This window comes from Rattus rattus, chromosome X (genome assembly GCF_011064425.1).
Source record: "Rattus rattus isolate New Zealand chromosome X, Rrattus_CSIRO_v1, whole genome shotgun sequence".
Lineage (NCBI taxonomy): Eukaryota > Metazoa > Chordata > Mammalia > Rodentia > Muridae > Rattus > Rattus rattus.
The window spans coordinates 2,616,451-2,623,018 of record NC_046172.1 but is presented as its reverse complement, the minus strand read 5'-3'; the positions used below and the strand labels follow the sequence as shown (position 1 = coordinate 2,623,018).

At 42.0% G+C, this 6,568-nt stretch overlaps 1 pseudogene; it reads left to right on the top strand.

The window, feature by feature from the left end:
* Positions 1–5,079: 5,079 nt before the first annotated feature.
* On the top strand, positions 5,080–5,790 carry LOC116888543 (annotated as a pseudogene).
* The last annotated feature ends 778 nt before the right edge of the window (positions 5,791–6,568 follow it).

Below are 6,568 nucleotides of genomic sequence, written 5' to 3'. Positions count from 1 at the left end.
TAGTTGTTTTGTGTCTAATCTGCCATATTCCAAGCCTGGTTTATTCATTTTTGTATCAGTCACAAAGTTAAATATTTTTTAGTCATTTCTACTAATTAATTTTCAAAGCAAACTGTCTTAGTTTGGGTTTTACTGCTGTCAACATACACAATGACCAAAGCACCTTTTATAAAAAAAAATTTAAGTAGGGGTTTGGGCTTACATTTTCAGAGGTTCAGTCCATTATCATCAAAGCAGGAGCATAGCAAAGTCCAGGCAGGCTGATATAGGAAGAGCTGAGAGTCCTACATGTTGTTCCATATGCAAACAGGAGAAAACTGACCTCCACAGAGGTAGGATGAGGTTCTCAAGTTCCATTCTCACAATGACACACTTTCTCTCACAAGGTCACTCCTCACTTTTTTTCCTTTATTAATCATTCTTCTGTTTACATTTCAAGTGTTAGCCCACTCTCCATTCTCTCCTCCATGAACTGCCTACACCAAAACCCTTCCCACAGCCACTAAGAATGTGCTCTCACACCCATCCACTTCTAACTCACCCCTCTTTCATCCCACTTCTCTGTGGTGTCAAGACTCCACAGAACAAATCATCTCCCTTCCCAATGATGCCAGATGAGGAAGTCTTTTTCTTCATATGTAGGAGGAGCCATTCACAGACTCATGAATTTTCGTTGGTTGGTGATTTACTCCCTGGGAGCTGTGAGCAGCTTCCTCATGGTCTTACACTAACTTCCCAATAATAAACACATTTAGTTGGGATCAAGGAGCTGAAGTAGACATTTTCTCAAATCCCCTTCATGGCTTTACTTGCTTCCTCCTGCTGTTGTAAAACTTCCAATCTGTTCAGCTTGTATACCCTTTCCAGCAGCTACCTATACTGTCTTGGTAACAGTCAAGGAATTTCCTTGATATTTTGCTACTCTCTCTTTCCTCTGAAATATAGCCATGGCAGTTTTGAACTTCCCTAGAGAAAGTTTTCTTCCTTCTATCCACGAATGTGTTCAATTTGGTGGTTTCACTGCACCTTCACTCACAATCATTAGCCTTCCTGTTCAGCTGGAGCTTCAGCATTTTGTCTGATTTACAATCATGCTCAATTTACTATACTCCTTCCAATCACAGTACAAATATTTGTGTTGCTTTCCATTTGAACGAATTGCAGAATTTTACTTAATGAAGCAGAAACAGAAATTCATGAGGAATCCTCATACTGGCAGTCCAGAAATATTTGCATTTCTTGAACTTTCCCTACTAAATAATAATAACCAAGTAAGCATGTTCTTCTTCCACCATTTCTTCCTTTCTTCTTTCTTCCTTCCTTTGGCTAAACAATCGAATTTAAAAAACAGAAAAAATATCTACTGAATATATACCAGTGTTCACTAGCTTAGAAGACATCTTATGTTATTTCACATACTCTTCCATCTAGGCTTATGTACACAGAATGGTTTGATATACAACTGACAAAAAGAACTGGGTCATTGGAAGAATTAATCATTTTCACATTTTCAAGGGTTCTTTGACTGAGTAGGAATAGGGCAATCTTATTCCTTTATTTTGTAGTCAGGGAGTAGAACAGGAACCAAGAAAGGGGAAGGGCAAATGTTCCCTTGAAATTTTTCATCAATAAGTCAATGGGCAGACCTAATAGTTAGTGGGATCGTGACTCAGGAAATATTCAATCAAAGATTACTCTTTGTGAGCTGCAGAGATATCTTAGTGGGTAAAGTACTTGTCAGGCACACAGAAGGACCATAGTTCAATGTGCAGAACGCTTGTGAAAGGCCAGGTATATACAAAAATGACGAGTATCAGAGAAGGAGAAATATAGACATTTTGGTGGCCAAGTCTGCTTATTGACTTTCAACCCAATAAAACTTTATCTCAAAAGAATTGTGAACAATAGGCTACAAAAAAAATACCAAAGGTTGACAGAACCTCCAATTTTACACAAACACATAAATAAATACACAAACATGCCCACAAAAACAGGCACACATAGACAAACACACACACAACCCCAATCATCATATCCTTTAGTAATTCTGTCCATGAGCAGAGAGGTCATAGGTATAGAAGAAAGTACAATTCCCAGCAATTGCAAATGAATATCATGTAAATACATATTTCAAGAAATGAATAGTGGACAATATTTTAAGATTCAATTAGATTATACTATCTATTCTTTCTTTAAAAAAGTATTGAGCGTTATAAAAACATTTCCAGCCTAGTATCAGACTTATGTATATCAGAATCAGAACAAAGATTGCTGTTTCGATTTTTTTCTTGCAACTGTTTCCTAATGTCATGTAGGAAAACTGGCTTCATCCAGAAAAGCCTTAAGCTACTGTGGTCATCTGAATGTCATTCTGGGAAAACCATGAAAACACATAAGAGATTGTACATGGCTCTTTGATGTCTCAGATTTCCTGTAGCTCTCTTGTGGCTTGCATGAATATCGCTCATTGAATCTTGCCTATAAATGGCCGTGCTACCTTCTTGTCTTTGCTCTGTTGCTGATCATTGACAACTTGAGTAAGTAAAAACTGCCTAGTGTATTAGGGAAGCATGCCTTAGAATGTGTCTCTGAGGGGTTCGGCAGAGAAAATCAACACAAAACTCAATCTGAATGGTGGTGACACCATAACCCTTAGGCTGGATTCCTGTACTAAATCACATAGAATAAGCTAAGAGCTAGAATTACCCTATTTCTGTTCCCTGCTCCATCCAGATGGAAAGAGTCTCATTCACATACTACCAGCCATTCTACTTCTACCAACTAGACCTCTCATGACTACATGCAGCCTTTCTAGGATGGACTGTTTCCTTCCAATCTTTGAGCCATTGAAACTATCATTCATTAAAATGCTTCTATGAAGGGTTCTGTTACAGGATGGGGAACATGACCACTGACCTCTTTGCTTCTTCCTGCCTTTTTCCCTCTCCTCCCACTAGGTTCCCTCATAGCCTTTCCGGTCCAGTGTGCCGCTAAGGAAACAAACTGAAGATTTCACCTTAATTCTACTTTGATTTATCTCTGGTAAGAGCTTTCTTGCTACACCAGCCCAGGTAGAACAGTGAAAGAGGAAAAAGAGAAGAAAAGAGAGTAGATGGCCTAGGCAAGGGAACTGAAGTTCTCCTTGTAACACAAGCTACTTCCCAAGATATTATCATTAATCCAGTTTCTGTGTCAATATGGCTCTGAAAACCTAATCTCCTACCATTAGAGCATATTTACTGACACAAATTTATTGCAGTTAAATTTCTAATACATGCCTTTTGAACACAGATCCAAAGGGTGGGTGTTGAAGCTCCATTCATGACCTCTTCTCTTCCGATCAGCACCCATACTCAAATCACCTGTGAACATCTTGTTTCCTAAAGACAGGTGTGGCTGTCTCTTTTACCTTTCTCCATGAGGTGGTTTAGTTAGAATGACCTTACCACACCAGCCCATCAATTACTGAATTTCTAGCATTAATGACTTAGGAAAATTTATGTTTGATGATAATAGAAATCTCCCACTGTAGGAAGCAATTTGTTCAGGCTCTCAAACTTATGGGACACAATGAAAGCTGTGCTAAGAGGAAAACTCATAGCTCTGAGTGCCTGTAGAAAGAAACAGGAGAGAGCATATGTCACCAGCTTGACAGCACACCTAAAAGCTCTAGAACAAAAAGAAGCAAATACACCCAGGAGGAGTAGAAGGCAGGAAATAATCAAACTCACAGCTGAAATCAACCAAGTAGAAACAAAAAGGACCACAGAAAGAAACAACAGAACCAAAAGTTGGTTCTTTGAGAAAGTCAACAGGATAGATAAACCCTTAGCCAGACTAACGAGAGGACACAGAGAGTGTGTCCAAATTAACAAAATCAAAAATAAAAGGGGAGACATAACTACAAAATCAGAGGAAATTACAAAAATCATCAGAATCTAGTACAAAAGCCTATATTCAACAAAACTTAAAATCTGCAAGAAATGGACAATTTCCTAGATAGATACCAGGTACCGAAGTTAAATCAGGAACAGATAAACCATTTAAACAACCCCATGACTCCTAACGAAATAGAAGCAGTCATTAAAGGTCTCACAACCAAAAAGAGCCCAGGACCAGACGGGTTCAGTGCAGAATTCTATCAGACCTTCATACAAGACCTCATACCAATACTGTCCAAACTATTCCACAAAATTGAAACAGATGGAGCACTACCGAATTCCTTCTATGAAGCCCCAACTACACTTATACCTAAACCACACACAGACCGAATAAAGAAAGAGAACATCAGACCAATTTCCCTTATGCATATTGACACAAAAATACTCAATAAAATTATATCAAACCGAATCCAAGAGCACATCAAAACAATCATTCACCATGATCAAGTGGTCTTCATCCCAGGTCTGCAGGGATGGTTTAATATACGGAACACCATCAACTTAAACCATTATATAAACAAACCGAAAAAACAAAGCCACATGATCATTTCATGAGATACTGAGAAAACATTTGATAAAATTCAATACCCCTTCATGATAAAAGCCCTGGAAAAAATAGGAATTGAAGGCCCATACCTGAACATAGTAAAAGCCATATACAGAAAACCAGTAAATAACATTAAACTAAATGGAGAGAATCTTGAAGCAATCCCACTAAAATGAGGGACTAGACAAGGCTGCCCATCTCTCCTTACTTATTCAATATAAATATTCTCAAAGTCCTAGCCAGAGCAATCAGACAACAAAAGGAGATCAAGGGGATACAGATTGGAAAAGAAGAAGTCAAAATATCACTATTTGCAGATGACATGATAGTATGTTAAAACGATGCCAAAAGTTCCACCGGAGAAATCATAAACCTGATAAACACCTTAAGCAAAGTGGCTGGGTATAAAATTAACTCAAATAAATCAGTAGCCTTCCGCTACACAAAAGAGAAACTAGCCAAGAAAGAAATTAGGGACATGGGGCAGAGGGCGGGACCTCGAGCGAGTGAGGCCACCGGTGACACCCGGACAATGGGCTGGCAGCGGGGCAAGGAGGGCATCCCGGAGGGCAGCGCCTCTGGCCTGCGTGTGCGGCCCTCTCTTGCACTCCAACACCGCGAAGGCTGTGCCGGGCCCCGCCACACGTGCAGCTATGGTGGGCCGACTGAGCCTGCAGGATGTCCCCAAGCTGTGGACAGGAAGAAAAAGAAGACGGCGGCCCTGGACAGCCCGGACTCGGGCTGCCCCAAGCCCTAACCCCAGCCACACTGGGGGCTCGTGAGCGGTGACGGTCGGCGGCGGGAGCGCTCTGGTCGCAGGGGATGCTGGAGCCTGATGCGACAGTGACCTCCATAGTCCCGAACCCAGCATCTCTGAGCCACTCACTGGCTGCCATCTGCTCACCACGACTCTGTCCCCTGTCCTTCGGCGAAGGAGTCGAGTTTGACCCCTTACCACCAAAGGAAATAAAGTATACCTCCTCAGTCAAGTACGACTCTGAGCGGCATTTCATCGATGATGTGCAGATGCCCCTGGGCCTGGTGGTGGCTTCCTGCAGCCAGACAGTCACCTGTATCCCCAACTGCACTTGGCGAAACTATAAGGCCGAAGTGCGTTTCAAGCCTCGCCACAAGCCTGCACGCTTCCTCAGCACCACCATCTTCTACCCCAAGTATCCCAAGACCATCTATACCACCACTCTGGATTACAACTGCCACAAGAAACTGAGGAGGTTTCTATCCAGTGTGGAGCTGGAGGCCACGGAGTTCCTGGGTAGCAATAGCCTGTCGGATGAATGCTGACTCAGCTAGCTTGAAGTCGGACCGGCTGTTCATACACTGCTCTGGTCCCCAGACCACCCTGGACTAGCTGGGTAGCATTGCTGTTGCACATTGCCCCCAGCCCCAGGGGAGTCTAACCTGGAGATACCTCTAAGCCTAGCCAGGGGAAGATGTATTTTTAAAAAAATCACTCCATCTTATAATAATAGAGAAATTCATCTTTGTTTGAACTTTTTTCCAGATAGTTTTTAAAAAAGAAGTGTGTGTGTGTTGTGTGTGTGTGTGTGTGTGTGTGTGTGTGTGCACATGCATGTTCTGGTTAGTTTGTAAGACTCTCAGAGAGAATCTTCCCTCAGGAGGGAGATCCTCAAGCCCAATGACCAGTCCGAGTCCACAGGCTGCAATCTGCAAGAGGATTTTTATTGATCAGGAAACACAGGTATCTGTGGGCGTCCCACTCAATTCGGAAGACTGGCGCGCCTAGCAGAACCAGGGACGGGTTTTTATAGGGCTTGGGGAGCAGAAGCAGGCTTACAGAAGCAGACACATGGTTACAGGGATGTGATTGGTGGAGTAAATGAGGCATAAGTGTATGTTACCTAATTTGGCTATAATCATAACAGTGAGTTAGCAAAAAGTACATGGTGGTCAGAGCGTCCGGGAAGTCAGGGACTTTTTCTTTTCCTTGCCAGGTGGCCCATGGAGCAATGCCTATAATTTAGTCTGGTTCCTGCATTTTGTTTTCTTTTCTGTGCTATTTTGTCTAAATGTTGGGTCAGCCTGTCCCACAAGTCTTGGA